This window comes from Heterocephalus glaber, unplaced genomic scaffold, assembly GCF_053883595.1.
Source record: "Heterocephalus glaber isolate CG9 unplaced genomic scaffold, H.glaber_assembly_v1.0 deba00001673, whole genome shotgun sequence".
Lineage (NCBI taxonomy): Eukaryota > Metazoa > Chordata > Mammalia > Rodentia > Bathyergidae > Heterocephalus > Heterocephalus glaber.
Window position 1 is genome coordinate 10,495,925 of NW_028258410.1, and position 15,232 is coordinate 10,511,156.

Consider the following 15,232-nt stretch of genomic DNA (forward strand, 5'->3'; position numbering starts at 1 on the left):
ACACCCCCACCTAGCTACGCCACACCTCTGCACATCCCCTGCCCTGTGCTTAGCTCTTCTCTGCCTATCTGCAATAACATAACCATTTTATGAGGAATTTGGCAGGGCAATTTGGCAATGTCAATTAAAATTACAAGTTAGCAATACTTCCGATCTGCAAATGCCACTTCCTAGATAGTCTCAGGTGTGTATGGACAAACTCAAAAACAAGCTAGTCCCATTGCTCTGGTTATAATATCAAAGATCAGAAGCAACTTAAGTATCCATAGTAGGGAATGGTTGAGTGAACTATGCATAAAACAGAATTCCATCCTGCAGGAAAAAAGAACACAGAAATACAGGGTATACTGTTATGGGAAAAAGATATAAACCATTCCATAAAGCAGGCAAGTATTTGTGTAGAGGACTGTGCTAAGGAGAATGTGAATCTATACCCAGTTTCGTCTCCATAAATGCTCTGGAAGTACGCGCAGAAGTAAGTATGGAGACGTAACATGGGCGGGGGCTAGGTGGCATCCCTCAGATTGGGATGGAAGGCAGAATTCTCAGCGTGCACCTTTTTATACACATTTGCTTTTGAGCCACAGGAGTATCCTATCTAGCCAAAAATAAACAAATAAATTATATACTAAAGGGAAGTAAATTATGAATCCCAAAGAACAGTAGAACTCTGTGCCATACCTGTAAATGGAAAACCAGCACCATTTTCCTTAACTATTGATAACCTTAAAAATAGATGAAACAAGGAAAGGAGCTATCAAGCTGTGAAAAGGCCAAGGGAGCAGGCGTGGCGGCGCATACATGTGATCCCAGCACTCAGGAAGATTGAGGCAAGAGGGTCTAGAGCAAGACTCTGTCTCGAAATAAAAAATAAAAAGGGCTGAGAATGTAGGTCAGCGGTACAGCTCTCCTGGGTTCAGTCCCCAGTACTGAAAACCAAAAGGGCATGGAAAAACCGAATGCATATTACTAAGTGAAAGAGGCTATGTATGCACTATACAGTTCCAACTCGGGGACATTCTGGGAAAAGGGAAAACCCTGGAGATACTAAAGTGGTGAGTAATTCTCAGTGGCCAGGTCAGGGGAGAAGGATGACCCGGGGGGAGAACAAGTAAGCCTTGTGGCAGCAGAGCTACTGTGTGACCCGTAAGGGAATAATGTCACTATGCTTTTATCCCGGTCTCCAGGTACTAACACCAAAAGAGACCCCTCGTGTGACAATGCATCAAAGCAGGCTCCTCAGTTCTAGTAAATGCCTGGCTCTGGTAGGGATGCTGATGGGGGAGGAGGCTGTGCATCCATATCCGAGAGCAGGGAACGTGGAAATCCTGTGCATTCCACTCCATGGCTCTGTATACCTAAAACTGCTCTAAAACATAATCCTGTTTCCAAAGTAGATGAAATGTCACTGAACAGTGTGATTAACTTCTTGGAGTAGTCGTCTGCAGACACTGCCATCCCGAGCCTGCTTTGCTCGGAAAGGGGAATGAGAGGCTGTAGGCGCGGATTCGTCACCCGGTGATTTCCCACGGGAAGTCATCAGAGGCTGAGAGGGAGAACAAGGGCAGCTCCTCCGGGCTTGTACCCCACATCTGCAGCACGGATGACGGCCTTCATGGTCACACTCAGGAACCCAAGCCCTGTCATCACTGGCCCTTTCCTCTTCCCTTCTCCCCAGACGTCACATGGCTTTAATGAGTTCCAGCACAGACACGGGGCCTGTGGCTGCCATCATTTATGAATGCTGTAGCAGTTGGACATGGCTCTTGAGCCACGTAACAAGCAGCACTGAATGCACAGCAATCTATTAAGAGCTCCATGGTCCATGCATCCAGCTGCACCTGTCCAAGGTGAGCCCAGAGTTGTCAACAACCTGTTTGTGATGCTGTCTCAACAGTGACAGGTAAATAATTTCTATCTTACTATTGTGAGCTGAAGTTAACAGTCCATGTAATCAGATGCATCATGTGCTGGGGCTGACAAACAGAAGCCCAGACCAGACAGGAGCCCAGAGCCCAGAGCTCCGTGGAGCAGGATTAGACTGCAGCTGAGGGGCTCTTGGGTGACCGAAGAAAGCCCTGCACAGGGAGTGACGTGGGGTCACTCACTGCCAGGTGCTTCCAGCAGGTGACATGTAGGACGTTTGATGAGACTCTCCTCATTCACCTCCAGGTGCACCCAACAAGCAGCTCAGTGCACATGAACTTGGGGCTGCACATCCTACAAACAGAATATTAAGCAGGGCTTTTACAGCAAGGCCACCAGGCCGGGGGACGCTTAGTGAGAACAATGGTTGAAGGGTGAATTCTTTGCGGAAGTTTGATCTGCTAATGCATGCAGCAGTGTAGGGCAGACAGAGTGTGCCCAGGACACTTTGATGCTCTGTGACTGTTCTGGCTTTGTCCTATCTGTGCTTCCCTATAAGCCTCAGCTGCCTCTGCATGGGACAGGAGTGGTTGCAGGTTCTGGGCCCTGGGTGAATACAGCGCATTACCTGGAGGAAGATAAAGCCTTGTTTCTCACCCACCCACCACAGCTGGTGTCACTCACACAGGACTGGCCAGGGCCATCTGTGCACCCCTGCACACTCACTGCAGCCTCCAGCTCCTCCAACCTGAGCCTGGAGCTATGAAAGTCATGATTCCCAGGCTGCTCCCCTGACCTGCATTCTGCTATAGGGGATGAGGACAGCTGACAGATGCTCTGTTCCAATCAGCAGTTCATGTCACCCAGAGCTCCTGGGCCAGCCGGGTCCTAAGGCTGATGCCTAGATTCTCTCCCCTCCCCCATCAAGCAGGGCCCGGCTATCTGAGGCCAAGCTCATGTCTCCGACTACTAAGGGAGAACTCCAGAGCTCCAGAGCGCAGGAGTTTTTCCACATGAGTGAAGAGGAATATTAGGACACTTCTAGTTACTCATAACAAAAATCCTAACATCTCAAATAGGTTTCAGAAAATAAAAGAGAGGGACAACTGACAATGTTCCTGGGTTGTGGTTCTCCTCCATGTGTCAGCTCTGCATTCCTGGGTGGCTTTGACCTTGGGCCCCAGCAGACAGGAAGTGAGCCCAGTACTTTCACTTTTATTCTGAGTGGACTGCCTCAGACTGAGCCCAGGCTCAACCCAAGTACTAAGACTGTAGGGCAGGACACAGGGGCTGGCCTGAGCTGGTCATGTGTGCACCATGTGACTGTTCCCAGAGAGGAGACAGAGGCTCCTTTCCAGAAAGAGTGAAGAAAGTAACAGACGCCTGCTAGAGGAGGTATAGCGTGTCCTAGTACAGGAGGTTCACTCCCCGCCTCATCCAGCCAGTTGTCATCACACCGGCAGGTCAGTCTGCTTCCTCACCTGCTCTGTTCTCCCTGCCTGCCCTGCCTGCCTGGCCTGTTCTACCTTCCTCTCCTGCTTCAGCAGACATCCTGAAGCCTGCAGGAGGGATCTTGTCTCAGAAAATATATAAACATGGTGGAGTTTTCGAACCTAACTTGCAGTAGTCCCCCTCCACCCTGCTCTCAGGAGAAGCCCTGCCATTACTCAGTCACACTGGAGCATGCTGTCTCCCAGACTTAAATTGTTTAGGGACCCCTCCATGAATCATAAACATATCCACATGCCACCTGCACCACATTGTTTATTCATATTTTTCTTTATCTCACTTTTCAAACACACTTAAAAATGAACCTTGCCACATATAGAAAGCAATGGTAAAAAGGATAAATATTGTGAAAATCAATGATAGTGTTAAATTCTGCCTGGATACTGTGTCCTGTCAAAGACTTCAGGCCCCAAGGTCTGTGCCCCCTGCTGTGAAGGAAGGCAGTGTGGGCAGGAGAGCCAAGGAAGGGCTGTCAGCAGACCCTGGGCTCTGGGCTTCCATGCAGGCTGGAGAGACCAAAAAGGAGCTTGTCCTGCATGACCATCACTGAAGGCTGGGGCTCTGGACCCATAAGGGAGAGAAAAGCTAGCTGGGCCCTCAGCCCTTCTCCTGGAGCAAGTGAGAACACTCTGTAGGGAGCCATTTCTTGTCCAGGAAAGAAGCTGTCATGTCACACTCTTGGAAACAAACCAATCAATACCTGTCCTGCAGTTTATGTAGGACACAAATCTTGGAGTCCTTAATATGTACTTTAATGAATCCTTCACCTCATATCCAGGCAGGGTCAGTCCAGCGCCACCGTGAATTAAAGCAGGTGGCAGTTCCCTCTGGGCAGGTGGTGGGCTGTGATCTCTGCCAGCCCCACCACTGTTGGACCACTATTCATGGAAGACCACACTGACACTGAAGGATGGGCCTCTGCTCTGGATGGGGGAAAATGGAGAGCAAGATCCCCAGGAAATGGGGTTTCCAAGGAAAAAGAGACAGCAAGCTACCGCCTACCTATAGAGCAGTGTCACAAGGAGCCATCCCAAAGAGTAATGGAGGCCACATTTATTGTCATGGGGAGATACCCAAGGCCAAGTACAGAGAGAGCAAACCACTCATCTCTTGCTTTATTGCACTGAGCGATACCTGTCTCCATATGCAGACATATACATATGTTTTATGTATAGTCATGTATCACAAACAACACTTCGGTCAGTGATGGACCAAATAATATGACAATGCTCACATACGTTTATGATGGAAGAACCACTATCTCCTAGTGATATTTTAGCAACTGTACCATTGAATCACAACACATTACTCACATATTTGTGATGATGCTGGTGTAAACACACTTACTACGCTGCCAGTCCCATAAAAGAACAGCACATGCAGTTACTTATGGCACAAAATGCTGGATAATCAAGGAAAATAATGTACCATGCTAGACACATCTCATGTTTAGCAGGTGTCTGGTGCATTATCTACTTGATTTATTCTCATCTGTAGAAGCACTATACAAACACACACACACACACACACACCATAAAGCCTAGGTGTGTGTGGATGGTACATTCTAGGATTGTGTCAGTAGACTTTGTGCTATTCACACAATGATGAAGCAGGCTAAGGGTATCCTCATGTTAGGCGACACAGAACTGTATCCATGACACAACATACAGAAATTCATCAGGCACTTACCACATGAGCCTTTGCTCATTTCCTTGAGGCCCAAGAATTATTAGCCCCATTTCACACCAGTGTGAACCAAGACTTGATGAAGTTAAGTAACATACCAAAGACACGAGACACCTGGACAGGCAGTGAGGATGGGGAGAAGAGCACTCTCTTTGCCTTTGCTTGATACACTCCTGTGTAGTTTTATATTTACTCTCCAGTGGACATGTACCAGTTTTCTATTAGGAACAAAATTGGGCTCTGGTTCCAGGTGAGAAAAAAGGCAAACACTGCCCTGTGTCTTGCCCCCTGAATACAGCAAGAAACCCTGAACAGAATCTCATGGACCAGCTGTTTGCGTTCTCTGAAAATTTTGTGCAGAGGAGCAGGCAAATCCGGAGAAGACAGAATTTGAAGCACCCTCGGCCTGGCTGTGAGCTTCGCTATCTCTTGTCCTTCAGAGTCCCACAAGCTGGCACCAACACCCAAGTCCTGCCGGTGGACATGGGGATCCAGAGATCACCACAGGGCCTCTCTCTGGGGTTGCGGGGTGGGAAAGGACTCCTGAAGCTGTGAGGTGGTGCAGCAACCGCCTTTCCTCCATTCCCTCAGCTTCCAAGCAATAAACATTGGCAGCAATAGGGCCCCAAAAGAACCAAAACTGGGGCTCCACTAGTGGAGCTCTGTTCCAAAGAGGCTGGGGAGAATCTCTGTTGCTCTCTTTCCTCTCTCTGTTCTCCTGCCACTTGTGCCCAGGGTGGGCATAGTCACAGGAGAGCATGGGGGCCTGAGGTCAGCAAAGTCCTAGAATCCAGATAGAAGGTATAAAATCAGAGTCCCAGGGCGGAAAGTAGCAATGAGATCAGAGGGAGCATGGAGAGCAGCTGCACACTTTGCATACCCTGGGTTTCTGCTCCAGCTGCACGCAGAAGGACCAGACCCTCCTCCTTATACCAAGACACTTGAGAACTGACTGGTAGGCAGCTGTTTGTGACAGAGCAGAGTACCACATAGAGACTTTGAAAATTGAACCGATGCTTTGAACCATAGCCCATGGGTGGGTAGGAACTCATGACCTCAATCTGAAGAGTTCAACTGCCTGCTGAAGTTTCATCTTTCTCCATAACATATAAACAAGAATGAGTCTCACAGCAGGAAAAGCAAAAGTCCTAGACACAATCTGTAAAGACTCCACTCAAAGGCCCACCTGAGCCACCTAAGGAGACAAAGATCCATCCTGTGATGGCACTGATGTTGGGAAATTATGACAAAGGCTTCAAAGCAACTGTTATGAAAATGGCCCAAATAATAACAACCATTTTAAAGCAACGAGCAGAAGAGAAAATATAAAAATTAGAATATGTCAGGAAACTCTTTCAGAAATTCTAGAGCTGAAAAACCATAGTAAGTTGGGAAGAAAAGGCACTAGGTGAGCTCAAAATAAGAATAAAGATGTTGGTGATGGAATGCCAACATAGGAAACAAATGGAATCCATAAAAGAGATAGATGCGAACAGATTTCCAGGAGATTAAAAACTGCATTGAAAGTCTATGCAGCAGAATGAGCCAATGTAGAATTTCAGATATAGAAGATAAGACTGCAATTACTGACCAGGAAAAGAAAAATTGCTTTAAAATTGTAAGGGACCACGAGAAACCACTCCAGCAGCTGCTAGACGATGCAAAGAAGGATAACATCAGACTGATTGAAGTCAATGAAGAAACAAGAGACAGTGCAGATGACATAAAAAAAAAAAAAACTGTGCACAGAAGTAATGGCAGAAAACTTCCCAAGCAGGGGAAAAGAACCTGACATACAGATAAGTGAGGCATATAGGACTCCAACTAGCCTTGATTTTAAAAAACCTACACATAGGCATATAATTATTAAGATTCCAGAAACCCAACAAAAGAACAAAGTTCTACAAGCAGTTACAGAAGAGAAACAAATGACATACAAAGGAAAGCCCATCAGAATCACAAAAGACTCCTCAATGCAAACCCTCAAGGGAAGAAGAGCTTGGAGTGACATATTCCAAGCCCTAAAGGAAAACAGCCTCCAACCCAGATTGATATACCCTGCAAAACTATCTTTCAAAATTGATGGAGAAATAAGATACTTTCATGACAAAGAGCACTTTAGGAACTTCATGAATACCAAACCAACACTCCAAAAATTTTAGACAAAATCCTAGGAAAAGACAATGAGGATCACAACCCCAGGAAGGCCATCAGAATTAATCCATTGGGCACAATAAGCAATTAAATGCAAAGGGGGAGAATCCAACAAAAAGAAAAAGTCATGACAATGATAACTCAATACTTACCAGTTATATCCATCAATATTAATGGTCTCAATTCACCAATCAAAAGAAACAGACAGCAGAATGGGTCAAGAAGCAAGATCCAACAATATGCTGCATACAAGAAACACACTTAATTCAAAAAGAAACTCATAGACTGAAAATTAAAGGGTGGAAAACAATACTCCATGCGACAGGAACCTGAAAAAAAGCAAGGAGTAGCTTATCTTCTTTTCAGATCAAGTAGATTTCAAACCAACACTGATTAAGAGAGACAAAGAAGGACGCTACATCCTTGTAAAGGGAACAATCCGAGAGAAAGAGATGACAATCATAAATATTTATCCACCAAACACTACTGCACCCAACTATATAAAACAAATACTAATGGACATGAAAAATCATATAAGCACTAACACAATAGTAGTGGGGGACCTCAATGCTCCACTGTCACAAATAGATCAACTAGACAAAAAACAAGCAACGAAATATTAGAACTCAATGAAACACCTGAACAAATGAACTTAACAGATGTTTAGAGTGTTCCACCCCACAAAATCAGAATACACATTCTTTTCAGGGGCACATGGGTCGTTCTCCAAAATAGATGACATACTCGCTCATAGAACATATTTAAGTAAGTGCAAAGTAACTGAAGTTATCCTCTGTGTATTATCAGACCATAGTGCAATGAAATTGGAGATCCATAGCAAAAAAAAACCGCAAGAATTTCATAAACACATGGAAATATAACAACACACTTCTAAATAGCCAATGGGTCACAGAGGAAATTAAAGAAGAAATCAGACAGTTCCTTCAATTAGATGACAATGACAATACAACACATCAGAATCTATGGGACACAATGAAAGCAGTCTTACAAGGAAAATTCATAGAAGTGAATACTCATATTAGGAAAACAGAGCAAGCCCAATTAAACAACCTGATGCTGAACCTCGAGCTTCTGGAAAAAGAAGAGCAGGACAAACCCAAAGCTCATACAAGGGAGGAAATTATAAAGATCAGAGGAGAAATCAATGCAATGGAGACTAAGAGAATGATACAAAAAAATCAATGAAGCCAAGAGTTGGTTCTTTGAAAGATAAACAAAATTGACAAACCCTTAGCCAATCTTACCAGAAAAAGGAAAGAAAAGGCCCAAATCCATGCAACTAAGAATGAAAAGGGTGAAATTACAACAGACCCAGAAGAAATCCAGAGGAACATCAATACCTACTTCCAGAACCTATATGCCAATAAGATGGAAAACACAGAAGAAATGGACAGATTCCTAGATATGTTTGAATTACCAAAGCTGAATTAAGAAGACCTAAAAATTCTAAACAACCCAATATCAATCAATGAAATTGAAAATATAATTAAAAACTTACCAACTAAGAAAAGCCCAGGTCCTGATGGCTTCACCACTGAATTCCACAAGATATTCAGAGAGGAAGCACTGCCACTACTGTTTAAACTCTTCAACGAAATTGAAAGGGAAGCAATACTCCCAAATTCATTCCTGGAAGCAAGCATCACCTTGATCCCCAAAGCAGAGAAAGACCCAACTGAAAAAGAGAACTATAGGCCAATCTCACTAATGAACATAGATGCAAAAATCCTTAATAAGATACTGGCAAGTAGAATGCAGAAGATCATCAAGAAGATCATGTACCCTGACCAAGTGGGATTCATCCCAGGGACACAGGGATGGTTCAACATATGCAAATCAAACAATGTAATATACTATATCAATAGAGCCATGGACAAAAACCATATGATCATCTCAATAGATGCAGAAAAAGCAATTTACAAAATCCAACACACATTTATGATAAAAATCCTACAAAACATTGGAATAGACAGTCTCTACCCCAATCTGATAAAAGCCATCTATGAAAAACCAAGAGCCAGTATCATACTAAATGGTCAAAAACTGAAATCCTTTACACTAAAATCAGGAACAAGACAAGGATGTCCACTATCACCACTCCTGTTCAATATAGTTTTGGAAACATTAGCCACGGCAATTAGACAAGAGAAAGAAATAAAAGGAATAAAGATAGGAAATGAAGAAGTCAAATTATCATTATTTGCAGATGACATGATACTCTATATAGAAGACGCCAAGAACTCCACCAAAAGTCTTCTAGATTTAATAACGGAATTCAGTAAAGTAGCTGGATACAAACAAGGTCAACACACAAAAATCAATAGCTTTTCTGTACACGAAAAACAGACTCACTGAGAGAGAAATAGGGCAAACAGTTCCTTTCGCAATAGCATCAAAAAACTGAAATACCTAGGAATCAACCTAACAAAAGAAATCAAAGACCTCTTCTCTGAAAACTGTAGCACTCTGAAAAGAGAGATTGAAGATGATATCAGAAAATGGAAAGACATCCCTTGCTCCTGGGTAGGAAGGATCAACATCATGAAAATGGCCATACTTCCAAAACTGCTATATAGATTTAATGCAATCCCAATTGAAATTCCAGCAGCACACTTCCCGGACCTTGAGAAAACAATCCAAAAATTCATTTGGAACAAGAAGAGACCTAGCATATCAAAAGCAACTCTAGGCAACAGAGACATGGCAGGGGGTATCACAACCCCCAACTTGAAACTATACAACAAAGATACTGTGATAAAAACAGCATGGTACTGGCAAAGAAACAGACCTGAGAACAAGTAGAACAGATTAGAAGATGCAGAAACAACTCCAGATACACCCAGCTATCTCATCTTTGACAAAGGAGCCAAACACCCTCACTGGAGGAAAGATAGCTTCTTTAATAAATGGTGCTGGAAAAACTGGGTTTCCACTTGCCAAACATTAAAACTAGACCTATATCTCTCACCATGCACTAAACTAAAATCAAAATGGGTTAAAGATCTAAATATTAAAACAGAAACACTGAACTGGCTGGAAGAGAGTTTAGGTAGAACTCTTGAAGACATTGGTGTAGGAAAAGATTTTATGAACAAAACCTCAGTTGCCCATGAACTAGCACAAACAATCAACAAGTGGGATCTCTTCTTACTGAAAAGCTTCTGCACAGCAAGAGAAACCACTAACACAGTGAAAAGACAACCCATAATGGGGGAAAAAATCCTTACCTGCTGTTCCTCAGACAAAGGCCTACTATCTCGAATCTATAAAGAACTTAAAAAGATTAGACCTCTCAAATTTAAAGACCCAATCCAAAAATGGGCATCTGAAATGAACAGACATTTCTCAGACAAAGAAGTAGAAATAGCAAATAAACATATGAAAAAATGTTCAACATCACTGGTCATTCGAGAGATGCAAATGAAAACAATGCTGAGATTTCACCTCACTCCAGAAAGAATGGCTGCTATCATGAAATCAACCAATAACAAATGTTGGCAGGGCTGTGGGGAAAGAGGAACACTGCTCCACTGCTGGTGGGAGTGTAGACTGGTGCAACCACTGTGGAAATCAGTATGGAGATACCTCAAAGAACTAGGACTGGAAGTCCCATTTGACCCAGCTATTCCCCTCCTGGGTATCTTCCCCAAAGAATTAAGAGAATCATACCACAGTGATATATGTGCACCCATGTTTATAGTGGCACAGTTTGTAATAGCTAAAACTTGGAAACAGCCCAAATGCCCATCAACTGGAGACTGGATAAAGAAAATGTTTTTTTTAATAAAATGGAGTACTACTCAGCCATAAAAATGAAAAATTAGAGACATTTATAGCTAAATGGATGCACATTGAGCCCATACTCATAAGTGAAATAAATAGGACACACATGTGTAAATAATGAATAGTTTCTCTAGTGTGAGAAACTGAAAATGTAAATAAGGACTAACAGGTATAACAGATAATGTGAAATTGGAAGATAAAGGGCAAAAGGGAAGTGGGAGGTGTAGGGGAAAGGAAAGAAGGGAATGGAATTAATATGAGAAAATGAAAAAGTGGAAACAAAGTCTTTGTAAATAGGGAGGGATGGAGGGGTTGAAGGGAGGGTAGGGAAAGGAGGAAAAATAAGAACCAAGAGAGATTATGTAAAGGTGCAAATTTCCAATGATGAATATCATTATATTGTATACCTAAAATGTACCAATAAAATAAAATTTAAAAAAAAATAATAATATATTAGGCTTTACTGAGTAATTTTATAAAGTGATTGGTGTATAAAAAAAGAAAAAAGATGTTGAAATAAAATTTAGTGAATTTAAAGACAAATAAACAGAAATTATCCAATTTGAATAGCAGAGAGATGAAACAAGTTATAAAAAAGAGAGAAAACCAGCCTCAGACACTTGTGGGGCAACAGCAAAACTTCTGACACTCTTATCTTGAATGAGTGCCATACTCAAAACTTTGTAATGAAATAATGCCTGAAAACTTTCCAAATTTGGCAAAATGCCTGAATGTACAGATTTAGGAAGCTTACCAAACTCCAATGAGATAATCCCCTAAATCAACATCCAGACACCTTGAAATCTAGCTGGTGAAAATTAAATCCTGAAATGGATAGGGTCAAACAGTCTACAGTATTTAACTTGTAGGGGCCAATGGACTGAATGACAGAAGATTTCTCACCAGAAAGCGTGGCACCCAGAGGGAAGTGGCAGGGCATTGTCAAAGAGCTGAAGGGAAACACTGGTCCAACCAGAACCCTACATCCAGAGTAAAGAGACTTGATGAATGAAGACAACGCCAAGGTGTTCTCAGATGAAGGAAAGCCAGTAGTGCTGCTAACAGATCTGCGCTTCAGAAATGCTAAGGAAAGTTCTTTATACAGAAATCAGGAGGAATGAGGAGGGAAAGAGAGCAACAGAAATGGCATGTCTGAGTAAATGTGAGGGCCCTTCTCTTGAGCTTTTTAAAATACATTTGATTTTGGAAAGTAACAATTACAGCTTTGCTGGGGTTTCAGTATGTATGGATAGAATGTATATGGCCAGTAAAGCATAAAGAAGGGAAAGGACCTATACAATTTTCTGAATTCTGGACACAGCACTTGCTCAAGCATGGCTCACAAGACACTATTAATGAGCACCATCTACTGAGAGCACCCTGTGTGTTCCCAACCCCCATGCTGGGTCCTAGGGGCTTTGACGGACGAACAGGCATGGTCTATTGAGGCTCTGGAGTTACCTTAGACTGGACACCTGGCCCTACTCAGGAACACAGAACACAAGCTTCTGACCCTCGCCTCCCAGAGCTTGAAGGAAAACAGCTTGGTTTCCCCCAAAAGGAAACTAAGAGCACCCTGAAGGCCTTGGATAATGCAAAGGGCCTAGGGCCTCCTCATGTCCTTTCCTTTTGATCTTTTTGTTTTGTTTTTGCAAATGACATTTTATTTTTGCAGATTATTGGTTAGAGAGCCTCCCCATGTCCCATCTTACGCCTTGATGGATTGATAAGCCGAATATATATATATATATATATAGAGAGAGAGAGAGAGAGAGAGAGAGAGAGAGAGAGAGAGAGAGAGATGAGAGAGAAGGGGGTGTTGATTTACTGCGCTCTTAGGCCACTGTTGCTGGAGAGCTGGGTCAGATCTGCAGGAACTCAGGGATAGCGTTATACTCACAGCCAGAACCTCCACCTCTCTCCCCTCAGGAATTTTCTCCTCGCTGAGCTAGCAGTAGCAATAAATGATCTGATTTGTGATCTGTCCCTTGGCTCTGGGGAGTATAAATGCAGCTATAGTATATGATACAAAGGGCCGGGCTGTTTCCAGCCTCCCAAGCAAGCAGCTACCCACGGCTGTAATTTCACTTTATCTCTCTCCCATTAAAAGGCAATTGAAAGTGAACTAAGCAGAATGAGGGCTGCTGCCACTTCTAGAACCCTTGAATGGGGCCTGCAGAGGACAGCTGGTGGACCGAAGGCTCCCGGGGCTAAGGAATGGAAGAGAGGAGACTATTTGCAGAACAGCAAATTCTTAATAGAAGTAACAACATCATAATGATAGCAACAATAACCACTGCTGTTTATAGAGCATCTGTGGACCCCAGGCTCTGTGCTGAGGGCCACCGAGCTTTCTGGCTCCCATGAGACCAGTGTTCAGTAAAAGAATCTTAGTGAGGTCCAAGGAAGTCTCAGCCTATCAGCCAGGGAGCTGGAAGACCCATTTGGCTCTGCCAGACTCTGGTGTCAATGCCAAGAAGGACTCTGTGCCCTGTCCCCAGATCCTGGAGGACTCAGCTGAGCCCTGCCTTTGGGTTACCATTGCAAAGCCACCTAAGAAGGTCCAGCTGAAATCACATCTCATCTGCAAGCACTTGGAAGCCAGTCAGCAACAGAACAAAAGAATCAGACCCTACCCTCAATTCCACACCCTTTCCACTACCTCATGGTGGCCAGCACTCCAGGGTGCTTGCATTCAGGTTCTGCTAAAGCAGCACCAAGAAATCCACCCCCAAAGTGACCCCTCAAGAGATGGTGACCACACTGTAGAATTCCAGAGGCCAGGAGGACCAAGCTGAAGCACACAGAGACTGGGGAGAGGGCACCAGGGCTTGAGGCTGGGCGCAGGCCACTGCTGTCCTCCCTTGAGCCTCAGCAGCCGTTAGCAGGACTGTCAGTAGACACAGCCTCCGATGAGCTCATGCTGAGAGCAGAAGCAGGAGGAGAATTCTCTAGTCAGTAAATATTCCCCGATAGTCGGGTGATTGAGGGCTGCAGTTCTGGTGTCAGAGTTTACACACAAAGCTCCCAATTTATCATCTGAGAGTTGAGGACAAGCATAGTACCCGTTCACCTTGCTGGATATTGTGAGGCATAAATAAAAATGTACGTGAAATGCTTCATTCAGTAAATGGAAACTAATAACTTCACAGGAAATAATGCACAGGACATTCCTGTTAATAGTAGTGACCCAAGCCCTTTGTAAGGCAGAGAGAACTCTCTCTTCCTTGAAGCTTCACCTTGGACCCAATTGTGTCGCTGGTCAAGTCTAGTGCTCCGCTTTTTACTTATCTGTACCTTTTCCTCTCTCCTCAAATCCCAGACGGATTCAGCCTGGTCATCGTGTCCCTAAGGAAGACAGCCCTAAATTAGTTCCTGTTAAGATATGTGTCGCTCCATCCAGCTACTTCCTGAGCAGTTTCACGGGGGGGAGGCTGGGAAGAGCTAAGGGGTGGGCAGCAGCACCATCACATCTGCACTGGGGGCACTGGGGGCGCCTTCTATACGTCCTTGCACACAGGGTGGGAGGCTGCAGAGAGGAGGTCACCCCACGCTACCGTGAGCGAGTGAGGCCCACGGGTGGAAGCAGCTTGGCCTGCTCGAGGTCAGTTCCCTCATTAAGGACGATGTGGACACAGACACTGGGTGGACTTTACCTGTGCCGTTTCACACATTTCCCCACCCCGCCCTTCACCTAGACGACTCCTGCTCTCAGGGAGGGGGAGAGCTGTTCAGGCTCTGACACAATGCACAACCCAAAATGGCTTTTGAGAGGAAGTGATTTTACAGCTGGTCTTACATTTGAGAGGAAGTGACTGGCTTGCGTTTCTGCGAAGCTTACGGGGAGATCAGTCTTGAGGCCCGGCCTGGCTTAGATGATGTTGACGGGATTCTCTGTGGCAGCAGCTCCTCCTCCCCAGCGTCAAGACACTGAGGTAAAAAAGGCAGCTTCCCTTTAATTCCAGCAAAGAGTCAGAATCCACTCTCATTGCTCCTGATTGGTTCCACTGAGTCACGTGGCCTACCCTGGTCCATCCTGGGGGACGCTCTGATTGGCGGGCCTGGGTTACACTCACCACTCGGGTTGTCGGCCCACCAGATTCCAATCAGGAAGAGGCGCAGCCCTGATCCCCCTTACCTCCCGGCTTGTGTGCAGAATGGGAGCAGGTGGCGCTGCGCGAACACAGAACCCAAGGCTGTGTTCCGGGAGAGG

At 44.4% G+C, this 15,232-nt stretch overlaps 1 long non-coding RNA gene across 2 annotated transcripts in view; it reads right to left on the bottom strand.

The window, feature by feature from the left end:
• LOC110348294 (uncharacterized) overlaps positions 1-14,996 on the bottom strand; it is a 127,810-nt gene extending 112,814 nt beyond the window's left edge. For both annotated transcript variants that reach the window (XR_015446013.1, XR_002393407.2), the window contains exons 1-2: positions 14,819-14,996; positions 14,317-14,367 (exon numbers count right to left, since the gene is read on the bottom strand). This is a non-coding gene — a long non-coding RNA (uncharacterized LOC110348294). The remainder of the gene's footprint in view (positions 1-14,316; positions 14,368-14,818) is intronic.
• Between the last annotated feature and the right edge of the window lie 236 nt (positions 14,997-15,232).